General features: G+C 38.1%; 1 long non-coding RNA gene across 3 annotated transcripts; it reads right to left on the bottom strand.

Annotated features, from left to right (window-relative positions):
• Window positions 1–7386: 7386 nt before the first annotated feature.
• LOC113116935 (uncharacterized) lies at window positions 7387–12573 on the bottom strand. Of its 3 annotated transcripts, XR_003294103.1 has the most exons (4): window positions 12309–12573; window positions 11962–11999; window positions 10216–10337; window positions 7387–7643 (listed from the first exon to the last, which is right to left on the bottom strand). It is a non-coding gene; the product is annotated as an uncharacterized LOC113116935 (long non-coding RNA). The 3 variants fall into 3 exon arrangements; XR_003294104.1 differs by lacking the exon at window positions 11962–11999 and having other exon boundaries at window positions 7388–7643; XR_003294102.1 differs by lacking the exon at window positions 12309–12573 and having other exon boundaries at window positions 7388–7643; window positions 11962–12293.
• Window positions 12574–13358: the final 785 nt, after the last annotated feature.

Genomic DNA, 13358 nt, shown 5'->3' with positions numbered 1-13358 from the left:
AGTAGAAATTACTCAACAGAGGGACTACATCTCTATAAAGAGATCATTCTGCTATTCTATAGAACTATATTAAACATTTTCACTACCATCAGTTGTCAGAAGCCCTACAGAGGCACACACCTACATTTCCTAGCTGCAAAATCAGCTATCAGCACTGTTGGGAACGTTACTTTAAAAAAGTAATTAGTTATAGTTACTCACTACTTGTTCCAAAAAGTAACTGAGTTAGTAACTGAATTACTCTATAGCTAATGAAAGTAACTCGTTACCAGGGAAAGTAACTATTTGCGTTACTGTAAAAAAAAAAAAAAAAAAAAGTTGCTACATGTCAGAGAATTTGTACTTTTTTTTTTTTTTTTGCAGTTTTCACAAGTCAGTTGAAATGAGTAGAACAGACAGGTGTTCGTACATAACTTTCAATATTTCTAGCACGTCAACAGACTGCAAGAGTTTTATCCTGCACTTCAAGTATTATCTTTGTAAGAAAGGGTGTTTTTGGCCACTAGCTTTGTAGATGCGTGTCACACATTGCATGTACACATTACATGCACGTTCTTGCCTTTGACCACAATGAATTTGAAGTAGTGCTTATATCTTCACCTTGAAAATGCCAACTTTTCATCGGATTGCTCCTGACTCACCATCTCGCCATCTCTGCTGTGAATCTCTGTGTAGCTGATGCGTGTGTGTGTGCGTGTGTGTGTGTGTGTGTGTGTGTGTGTGTGTGTTTGGCGCCGCTGGCACAGCCGCGTGTGCCGGCATGTGTGTAAAAACACTGGCTCTGATTGGCTACCCTGAAATACATGACTCAGCCTTAGCCAATCACAACCACTTATCTCGTCATTAACACACCTGCTCACTCGCTGTGTGAGCCAGGGTTGAGTTCGGATTGCATAGTTTATTAAATCAATGCATAGTAACGCACCGCATTTAACGTTCAGTAACGTTAACGGCATTGTAACGATGGGAAAAGTAATTAGTTAGATTACCGCGTTACTAAAAAAATAACGTTGTTACCTAACGCCGTTCTTTTAAAACTAACATTTTATTTAAAACATTGTCTTACCTGCAAGCATCATCCCGCTGTCTCTTCTTTTTTCTGCCCCCGACTCTTGGTGCCTTTTTGAGGCCATGTCTGAGGTCGGTGTCTGCCAAATTTGACATTGATTGAGGCATAATCGAACAGACCATTGGGAGGTGGGGAAGGGGGGGCACCAGAGGGAGACTGGCACAGAGATTTACCTTTTTCTCGACTAATCTAGGTCTAGGCCTATATTACTTTTGTATTGCTTTTGTGTATTAACATGCTTTTAGAAATATTTTATTTTTTATTTATACTAGTAGCCTATTGTGATGATTTTTTCACGTCCCAGATTTTTTGGTGCCCCCCTCCTCTGACCAGACAAAACCAGTAGTTCAATTCCAGGCTGCAGCAAAGTCAGATTGTGCAGAAGAATCATCTGTTTCCTGTGGTCTTGTCCTGGTGCTCCTCTGAGACAAGGTCTTTACAGGGGATCTGTATCTGGGGCTCTAGTTGTCCTGGTCTCCGCCGTCTTTCAGGGATGTAGAGGTCCTTTCTAGGTGCTGATCCACCATCTGGTCTGGATACGTACTGGATCAGGGTGACTGCAGTGACCCTGTGATCTGGACACAGACTGGATCTCGTGGCCACGGTGACCTCGGAACAAGAGAGAAACAGACAAATATTAGCGTAGATGCCATTCTTCTAATGATGTAGCAAGTACATTGGGTGTTATGGGAAGTTTTTCCAGTTCCGGTTTACCTAATTAATGCAGCCTAAAAATCCTTTAACAGATTTGGATATTAAAAGCATATTAGTATGATATGTGTAAGCAAGGTTAAAGAGATGGGTCTTTAGGAAAAGGATCTGCCGCCCGCAGTTGATTTTGATATTCTAGGTATTATCAAATTGCCTGAGTTTTGAGAACGTAGCGGATGTAGAGGATTATAATGTAAAAGGAGCTCATTCAAATACTGAGGTGCTAAACCATTAAGGGCTTTATAAGTAATAAGCAATATTTTAAAATCTATACGATGTTTGATAGGGAGCCAGTGCAGTGTTGACAGGACTGGGCTAATATGGTCATACTTCCTGGTTCTAGTAAGAACTCTTGCTGCTGCATTTTGGACTAGCTGTAGTTTGTTTACTAAGCGTGCAGAACAACCACCCAATAAAGCATTACAATAATCTAACCTTGAGGTCATAAATGCATGGATTAACATTTCTGCATTTGACATTGAGAGCATAGGCCGTAATTTAGATATATTTTTGAGATGGAAAAATGCAGTTTTACAAATGCTAGAAACGTGGCTTTCTAAGGAAAGCTTGTGATCAAATAGGACAACTAGGTTCCTAACTGATGACGAAGAATTGACAGAGCAACCATCAAGTCTTAGACAGTGTTCTAGGTTATTACAAGCAGAGTTTTTAGGTCCTATGATTAACACCTCTGTTTTTTCTGAATTTAGCAGTAAGAAATTACTCGTCATCCAATTTTTTTATATCGACTATGCATTCCATTAGTTTTTCAAATTGGTGTGTTTCACCGTGCCGCGAAGAAATATAGAGCTGAGTATAATCAGCATAACAGTGAAAGCTAACACCATGTTTCCTGATGATATCTCCCAAGGGTAACATATAAAGCGTGTAGAGTAGCAGCCCTAGAACTGAGCCTTGAGGTACTCCATACTGCACTTGTGATCGATATGATACATCTTCATTCACTGCTACGAACTGATGGCGGTCATATAAGTACGATTTAAACCATGCTAATGCACTTCCACTGATGCCAACAAAGTGTTCAAGTCTATGCAAAAGAATGTTGTGGTCAATTGTGTCAAACGCAGCACTAAGATCCAATAAAACTAATAGAGAGATACACCCACGATCAGATGATAAAAGCAGATCATTTGTAACTCTAAGGAGAGCAGTCTCAGTACTATGATACGGTCTAAATCCTGACTGGAAATCCTCACATATACCATTTTTCTCTAAGAAGGAATATAATTGTGAGGATACCACCTTTTCTAGTATCTTGGACAGAAAAGGGAGATTCGAGATTGGTCTATAATTAACTAGTTCTTCGGGGTCAAGTTGTGTTTTTTTTTTGATGAGAGGCTGAATAACAGCCAATTTGAAGGTTTTGGGTACATATCCTAATACAATTCTTCCTCTCCTATAGTAGAGAATGAGTGGAACTGTTCCTCAGGGGTCTATAGTGCACTGTCTGATGTGATACTGTAGCTGACGGCTGAATGGTTGCAATTTTATCTCTAATAGTATTGAATTTAGAAGGAAAGTAGTTCATAAAGTCATTACTGCTGTGGTGTTGGGAAATGTCAACACTTGTTGAGGCTTTATTTTTCGTTAATTTAGCCATTGTATTGAATAAATACCTGGGGTTATGTTTGTTTTCTTCTAAAAGAGAAGAAAAGTAATCAGATCTAGCAGTTTTTAATGCTTTTCTGTAGGATAGGTTACTTTCCTGCCAAGCAATATGAAATACCTCTAGTTTTGTTTTCCTCCAGCTGCGCTCCATTTTTCGGGCTGCTCTCTTTAGGGTGCGAGTATGCTCATTAAACCATGGTGTCAAACTGTTTTCCTTAACCTTCCTTAAGCGTAAAGGAGCAACTGTATTTAAAGTGCTAGAAAAGAGAGAGTCCATAGTTTCTGTTACATCATCAAGTTGTTCTGAGGTTTTGGATATGCTAAGGAATTTGGATACATCAGGAAGATAACTTAAAAAGCAGTCTTTTGTGGTAGAAGTGATGGTTCTTCCATACTTGTAACAAGAAGTAGAATTTACAATTTTGGCTATATGAAGTTTGCACAGAACTAAATAATGATCTGAGACATCATCACTCGGCTGAATAATTTCAACACTATCAACATCAATTCCATGTTGGCAACATGTAACCAAACCAGAGAAATAACTTCCTTTAGTCAAACGTCCTCTCGAGTCCTAGTGAAGCTCATGGGTCAGCAGTTAAACGTCTGCTTTCTGGTTGGAGGAGAGCAAACATCACGCAGGCTCTGAGGACAAAGGTTGAGCTGGGTCTGGGCCTTTAATGCGAAGGGAATCTCTGGGAATTTTAATTAATTTCCCTTCCCCAACCGCTGAATCTGCGCTAATAATCCCCCCAGGGACTTCTATAAATTTCATCATTAATAAAATCGGACATTCAATTAGTCCCAAAATCCAGATTGCCAACTGTTTCATAACAGTTGTGCTATGATTTCCCCTTCTTTGTTATAAGTTATAAGAACGAGGAGAGGAGGTGCGTGGGGGGTGCTGAAAGTTAAAACTAATTTCATTAATCTAATTGTCATCACTTCAAACCATCTCTTAATTAGTACAAATTAATATGATTAATCACAATAATGACAAAGACTCATTCAATTACAGCTTTTGAATGGTGAGGGGGTATGCTGGGGGTGATACAGCCAGAAAAAAACGAAGGCTGTCGGGATTTGTCCTGATTATTCTAATAACCGACAGGTTATCATTCACCCTCACACTTTAATAAGCTCAGAAGAGCCACTTTGTCACTCCTGTTTTGTTCGCCGACTCACAAAAGCTCCTTTTTGAGCGTTAAATGTGGCCCATTTACAGAGAAACGGCTGATTTGATGCAATGAAACGACGTGGCGGTGCTATTCAATGTTTACAAGCGTTAAACAGATGGTGATATTGTTCACATTTATATTTTGAAATATGTAACTGTCATGACAAACAAATCACAAAGGTCTGTGCTTCAGTATAGTGTGATGGGAGAAGACAAGCATCACTATTGGTATTAGTTACCCAAACCCCTCACTTTGAAACATTTTGTTCCAGAATAATTTGTGCTACTTATGATCTCGTTGTGAAAAGATGGGCCGAGGAGCAACTTATAAACTGTTGCGTATGATTGGAGAAATAGTTTTTTTTTTAAAAGAGTCGTAAAAAATGTATTTACTTCATAATGTGGAATGCCACAGAATTTTGGACTCGCACTTGAATTGTGATATTGACTAATTTCTGTAACCATTAAACCATAAAAGGCTACTGAAATATGAATTCTGCATGTTCTGTTTGTCTCTGTGTGAATAAATGGTGAAGTTTCATTTATTACATATAGTACATAACTTACTGAAGCAAGCACGACGCTCGTCTGCATCTCAGTGTATGAGCTGATGAGATCAACTTGACTGAAGCAGCATGACACCGTTTCATTTGAGAAAACATCAAACAAGCATAACAAAATTTCCAAAATAAAAGTTTACTTTAACTTGAAGAAATTATGAATGGATATTACTACTGCACACCAGAATGCACTTCTCAAAGTAATAATAATACAATTATTTAAAACTTTTTTTTTTTCAAAGAGCATCATGATTCGCTCCCCATGTGGGAATTTAAAATGTTTCTTTAAGATTATAACACTGAGAAACATACTGTTAATTATCATGAACTGCTGGCATCTGATATGAATTTATTAAAATGATTTTGTACTCATAAGAGAGATTTCAACCCACAAAATATGTTAGAGGAGATCCTAACTATATGAATGCTAATGCTTTTTTTTTTTTTTTTTTTTTTTAGAAAGGCAGATCAGTCAGTTCAAACTGTATCATAATGTGCTTTGTTGGTTAATATTTCCCAGGCTTGCAAATTGCAATTAAAATGGCCAATATGCCACAACCAAGACTCATGCTTTCACACAGCAGACCAGTTTTCACGCTATGCACCATGATATTCCCGCTCTTCTTGCCAAAGTGAACCCAATTTCCACGCTTTCCAGTTTAAGTGCCCCCCAACCCTCAGCTAATAATGTGCTTGAGTATGGGGTGACTATCTGAGGAAGTGATTTATTGATGAAGTTTGTGCCAGAGGCTTCAGTGGGTCAATCCTGCCCTCTGCTGGCTCATAAACTAATGAACTGAGTCTGTAACACACACTGATAGAGAGGCTCTTTCAGGGCCCAACCTGGGAGCCATAATGTTCTGTCAGGATCTTTATTATCATATCTGTTAAGGACTGAGATGTGCACAGAAATCTTTTAAAATTAGTGCGGAAAGGGTTGCAAAGTCTCCAATATTTCAATAACACTGAGAAATGTATTTTCCTCACCCTCACTTTTTGTTCCAAACTTGTATGACTCCCTGTCTTCTGAGGAACACAGAAGAAGATATTTGTGATAATAATCAATGGGGTCCAGACATTTCAATGAATTATAAACACAGCTTTAATATGCATTATGCAGAGGCAAGATGAAAAGAAAATGCCATTGCATCATGTCTGAATACAGTCAGTTTCCCTCAGAGCACACTGCAGCCATGATATGTGCTGTATAACTTATACAATATATTGGTTTTATTACATTTTCCTTTGTTATTTAAAATATTCCTAATCATGTTAACTATATCATAAAATATCTCAATTCCTTAAATATGTTTAAGTAAATAGATTTTTCACCTTCATAGCAATAGCATTAATGTAATAATATATGAATTATCCATATAACTTGTCTTTTTACTTTTGTTTTGTACTAGAAATGTGTGCAATTCAAGTCATGCATTAATAATAATAATAATTTAATAAAAAAATTGTAAGTTAATTATAATATTTTCATACCTGAATCATTTAATATAAAATTTTACAAAAGCAATATGGCTTTTAACCGTTGGTAACTAATTGCAGCACTTACAGTACAGCAGCATCTTTTGTGCTTTTCTCGCTGATAGCATCAACAACTCCTAGACTTCTTTGTTTTCAGTATTGTGCATATGTTACCATGTATATTTGCATAACTTTGCTCAGAGAAGCCATATTTGGGGTTTCCTATTGCTCTGCATTGTGACAATTGATGACAAACGCTGATCTATAGTATAGTTTTTAAGCAGTTAAAAACTGAAATATCATAATAAGGTTTGACAGTTGTACACTGTTAATTATTTGACTGTAAATTTACAATAAATTGCAGGTTAATAATTGCATGACTTTCACAGTAAGTTACTGTAACATTTTTACAGTAAATTATTGTGAAATGACAGCTGTATACTGTGACTTCACAGTAATTCTGACATCGCATTACTGTGATTTAGCGGTAAGCTGCTGTAGAATTAATGTATTTAACTGTGAAATTACAGTTGGTGTCTATGTATTACTGTAATTTAACAGTAAGCAGCTGTAGAATTCATGTATTTAACTGTGAAATTAGTGTCTATTATTGTAATTTAGCAGCAAGCAGATGTAGAATTAATGTATTTAACTGTGAAATTAGTCTATCTATTACTGTAATTTAGCAGTAAGCAGCTGTAGAATTACTGTACATAACTGTGAATGTCTATCTATTACTGTGATTTAGCATAAATGATGGACCAAACAAAACTGATAAAAACAGTGACATAGCTTTTATTTTTTAGAAGTAAAATACAATTTAATTACATGAATAAAACACTGGGCAACAGGGATTGACACTGGGTAACAGGAATGTGTGTCAAAAGAGAAAGAAGGAGACAGAGAAGAGAGAGTGAGGGAGAGAAATGTAAGAAAAGACAAAAAGGTGGGAATAGAGAGGGTCGCAGGTGTCTCTCTCCTTCCCTCGCAGCTGGCACCTGCATAGTGTGGGTTCTATCCACTATATACAAAAGATAAGAAAGACAAAAAGTTTAAGTTACTCTGTGGTGGACTGACTCCCTGTAAGTATGGTGCTCGCATTGTAACACTAATCCTAAAATGTCTACAATTTAAGTAATTTCAACTATTAAAAAAAATGTGAATAGTACTCTCAATTAATATTAAATCAACAAACCAGGACTCTAATCACTCCTGTTACTTTTACCCAGTCCTATTATTTTTCACGTGAGTAACAGGACTGAAAGTAACATGATTGTAAGGTTAGTTCACCCAAAAATGAAAATTCTGTCAGTAATTACAGAGCACAAATTAAGATATTTTTGATGAAATCTGAGAGCTGGATCACTCCTCCATCGGCTTCTAAGGGTTTGAAACTTGCTGGCCCAGAAAAATGTATTAAAGACATCTTTAATATAGTCCAAGTGACTCCAGTAGCTCAATCTTAAGTTTATAAAGCGACGAGAATACTTTGTGCGTAAAAAAAAAAAAAAAAAACAACTTTATTCCACAATTCATTTCCTTCTCTGTGGGCCTTGAGTTTTTTCATGTAGTAAAACAGCGTAGCGCTTCTGTGTTATACGTCACACGTAGGCTCACTATTGGCCGACGCTGGTCATGTGTGTGATGCATGTGACGTATAACACAGAAGCGCTACGCTGTTATACTACATGAATTCACCCGAGGCCCAGAGAGAAGGAAATGAATAGTGGAATAAAGTCATTATTTTTGGGGGGGTTTTGCGCACAAAAAGTATTCTCGTTGCTTGGTAAACGTAAGATTGAGCCACTGTAGTCACTTGGACTATATTAATGATGTTTTTAATACATTTTCTGGGCCAGCAAGTTTCAATCCCTTAGAAGCCTATGGAGGAGTGAGACAGCTCTCAGATTTAATCAAAAATATTTTAATTTGTGTTCCGAAGATGAGAGAAGGTCTTACGGGGTTGGAACAACATGAGGGTGAGTAATTACTGACAGAATTTTCATTTTTGGGTGAACTAACCCTTTAAGCAAAAATTGCATGCTAAATTGCATAGTAATTCAACACAGTAGCAAGTAATGTAAATTTACACTTAAAACTATTGTAAAGTACTGTAAATTTGACGTTTTTTTAGACGTCAAGGCATGTTAAAATCAAATAAACGTAAAAACAATTAATTTTACACATTTATTTTGCAGTCTGTCTAAACTCTACATTGAATCAGGAGACACTATAGAACACATTAAAGGGATAGTTCACCCCAAAAATCTTTGGAACACAAATTAAGATATTTTAAGAAATCCGAGAGCTTTCTGTATCCTCCATGGACAGCAATTATTTTACTTTCAAGGCCCGGAAAGATTGTTAAAATAGTCCATATGTATACAGTGGTTAAACCTTAATGTTATGAAGCGACGAGAATACTTTTACTGCGCAGAAACAAAACAAAACAAAATAGAATACCGACTTTATTCAACATTTTTCCTTTCTGTGCCAGTATCCGATGCTGTTCACGTGATGTGTTCTCGATCATGCATGTGATTGCATTGGGCACAAAAAGTATTCTCGTCGCATCATAACATTGAGGTTGAACCACTGTAGTCACATGGACTATTTTAACGATGGTTTTACTACCTTTCTCGGACTTGAAAATGGTTATAACATAGTAGTCTATAGGTGGGATCAGAAAGCTCTCATATTGCTTAAAATTTTCTTAATTTGTGTAGAACAAAATTCTTGTGTTTGGAACATCGTGAGGGGATGTAATTAATGACAGATTTTTCAATTTTGGGTGAACTAACCCTTTAATAGCTTCAGTAAACTTCTTACTGCATAACTACATCTAGCTTAAAGGAACACGCCGACTTTTTGGGACTTTAGCTTATTCACCGTATCCCCCAGAGTTAGATAAGTCCATACATACCCTTCTCATCTCCTTGAGTGCCTCTGTTTGACGCACCCACCGCTAGCCTAGCTTAGCACAAAGACTGGAGGTAAACAGCTCCAGCTAGCATACTGCTCTCAATAAGTGACAAAATAACGCCAACATTTTCCTATTTACATGTTGTGATTTGTATAGTCACAGTGTGTACAAATAACAAGGTCATATGAGACACAACCATCTTCTAACTGTATACATACTGGGAACTATATTCTCAGAAGGCGAAGCACTGCTACTTCTTTGGAGTGATTTACTCCAATTCTGAGCAAACTCTCTGCTCCTCACCACAGGGCTTCTCAGGTGCTGTGAGAAAATCACTCCCCAAGTAGCAGTGCTTCGCCTTCTGAGAATATAGTTCCCAGTATGTATACGGTTAGAAGATGGTTAGAGTCACTGTGACTATACAAATCACAACATGTAAATAGGAAAATGTTGGCGTTATTTTGTCACTTATTGGGAGCAGTATGCTAGCTGGAGCTGTTTACCTCCAGTCTTTGTGCTAAGCTAGGCTAGCAGTGGGTGCCTCAGACAGACTTACGGCAAGCACGGAGATGAGAAGGGTATGTATAGACTTGTCACAAAAAGTCAGCATGTTCCTTTAACACAGATACTGTGTTTCATTAGTCCGTTCTTAAATTGGAACACAGCTTACATTAGATTGACATCCATTCGAAGTCAATGAGCTTCCTGATAAGAGTGCAGACTTGCTGGTTCATGTGACCTCTCTGCCTCTTAGATTTTGTGCCTCGCTCTGGGTTGATGCCCAAGAAGCACCTACAAACAAAAAGACAGAAGAAACCTGTTAGTTTAATTCGTGTGATGAAAAAGGTGTCAGTTCCCAGTCACCACCTTCAGTGGGTCACTGCTTTTGCAGTACAGAGTCAAATTAAAGTTAGCTCAGTTTAAACAAAGGTGTAATTCAGGTGTAAGTACTGCAATTCAGAAAAAAAATGCATGGAACTGAACTGAAAAACATTTCCATCACAAACACAGTCAAGAATAGACCTTCACCAAAGTAGAGGTGTGTGATTTACCTAGGCAAAGCATTGGCACACAACAATTTACATAATTTACATGTTCCGTTTGCAGAGGATGGAGTAAGAGCCTGTTGCCTGTCCATCTCCCTATGGCTGTTTCTACTTGTACTCTTCCTCCTAGAATTATTACCCGTTCACAGATGATGTGATAAACATTTCATTTCTTATATCTTTTTCACAATAAAGCACCCAGTTTTCTAGTTGTTTCTGACTTTTTTAAGCTTTGTCTCTGGTCTAATCTGGTCTGGTCTCCAGCACAGACACACAAATTAAGGCCCCGTCCACACTACTGCGTTTTCGTTTAGAAACGGAGAATTAAAACGAATATCTCCGTCCACACCAGCGTTTTAGCTGCGTATAATGCTGTGTTCACACCAAACGCGAATAGAGCGTCTGGCGCGAATGATTTCAATGTTAAGTCAATGCAAAGGCGCGTTTACGCGCGTCTGGAGGTCTCGCGGCGCGAATGGGGCGTTAAGCGCGTCGCGGAAGACGCGAATTGACGCGCGAATAGAGCGCTTCGCGCGAAACGCGCGTTAAGCGCGAATGGTGCTTTTTGTGCATTTAGCGTTTGACGCGAATTCGCGTCTGCCGCCCGAGTTGAAAAATTTGAACTCAACAGTATGTTCCTGCAGCCTCCGGTTGTGCAGGAATACCCTTCTCCACTCATTCAACAAGGAGGAACGACTGATGTTGTCAGTGAGCAGTCAACCGGAGCTAAATGAAAAAAGTTCATATTTCTATAGAGACAGGAATAAAAATGACCTATATATATATATAAAACATATTAATAGATAAATTGAATATAGGCCAAAGATAAGAAACGTTTCATTTTACCCCAAACGAATTATATTTTATCTTGAACCACTAAAGACACATCAGAGCCAGCGGCAAATGTCAGAAGATCTAGCCGAGGTAAGGCTACTCTCGGCGGATACATGATGACGGAGCTCCCGCTGATCGCATGGAGCTCATCTCCGAGATCGGCGAAACACATTTTTTAAATAGACGCTGTCATTATAAATAAACCGCATATTTGAGTTTAAAACAACTACATTCTCGCCTGAAATACTTTTAAAACTACATTTCATGACACAATAACAGTAATATTTTGAAAATTATCCGAATAAAAATGGCGGTTTGAAAATGCTGCGTGAACTCAGCTGGATGAAGCCCCCCATTCATTTTTCTGTTGACGAGAAAGACAACGGTTGCTCCGTTTCACACACACAGCAGGGAAGAAAATTATAAAGTTACTAATTTGAGATGAATTTAATCCACCTTTGCCCAAATCCACAAACACCATAATTTATCTAGTTGATAATAACTGTCATAATACCCACATTAAGGCCACATCTTACCTTATAACTTTATTTATCGTTGGTCAATGTAGAAAATGCTGTGGTAAAAGAGAGAACGCTGTTAGAGTAACTAAGATAAGCTTTAAGTAAAGCTAAAGTTAAATGTTCGACGGTGTATCTAATCAGACATCTCACAGTTAACTTAATACGGTATAATTAACACTACAACCAACGTCTTTTCATTCAAATTTGCGCGCTTAAACGTCGATGCGAGTCTGCTCCAGCTAAGTTACAAAAACATGACAACAGAACCTACAACTAACGCTAATTTGGTTCATACTTTTAAATTACATGCACTATCATAAAAAAAACATCAAATTGATAAAGTTTGACATTTAAACACTTACCGCTGTCTGAATCCACCGAATGAGACCATGTAGATCAGAGAGCTCTGATGACGCTCTGATGACGCTGCCGCAGTTGCCACTCAAAAAAGACGGCATTCACAGTAGTTTCTTGTAAAAGCCCTGCGCCTGCATTATTTTCACAGTAAAAGTCTAAATACGGTATTATATTGTGAATTATCACAGTTAAAGCCTGTGAAGTGGTAATAATGTAATTAACTGTGAAATATTACAGTTATATCTTGTGAAATCCTGGAAAAATTTTACAGTGTACTGCATCATGGCGCCCGTGTTTTTAATATGCAGCAAATGCTTTGACTCCTCTTTTTGTTTTTCTGCATGGGATGTTTGTAATATGAAGTGTGTCATCTCTGTCTTCTATTGGTCAGTCAAACAGATAGTCCCACCTCCAAGCTCACGTGAATGGTCAGAGGACCTGTCAAACTATCAGACCAGTGTTTTGAAAGTGTGTTGCTTGTTGGAAGTCAAATGATTAATAGCTTACAGTGACATTTTAATGTGCATTAATACATTTTGTCTTGCTGAAAATATAATGTGAATAGTGACACAGTAAATGAGTCGTGTGCAAGTGATTCCTGATGAGACGTCTCCTTTAAATCTCCATCAAGTCTTGCATGGAGGTGAAGACACTGGACGTGTTGTAAAACACACCAGCAGCAGACAGGAGAAAGATTTCCTTCATGTGAATCGGTCACAAGCGTCCCGTTCCCGTGTCTGTCTCTGTCTCTGTGTGGTAACACACTCGGCTAGCTCCTCGTCCATGACAGACTGTTACCTCCTGAAGCGGAAACACATTTGATTGTTAACATCTGGGCCATTACAATTGCAAACTAGGGCTCTGTACATCAATCAGAAAGTGCTTTCAAAACAAAGAGACCGTCCTCCAATCAATCCATCGGGAAACGAGGGCATTACATGCTCCTGTAATCCTGGCTAATTAGAGGGATAATGGGAATGAGATTTATGAATCCGGTGCTGTTGAGGTGTTTCTGCAAATGAGCAGGGATGAACGCCAGAGCCACAATACATGCA

The sequence above is a fragment of the Carassius auratus genome, chromosome 17 (assembly GCF_003368295.1).
Source record: "Carassius auratus strain Wakin chromosome 17, ASM336829v1, whole genome shotgun sequence".
Taxonomy (NCBI): Eukaryota; Metazoa; Chordata; class Actinopteri; order Cypriniformes; family Cyprinidae; genus Carassius; species Carassius auratus.
The sequence above is the reverse complement of the archived record's forward strand: the minus strand, read 5'-3'. Positions and strand labels throughout refer to the sequence as shown.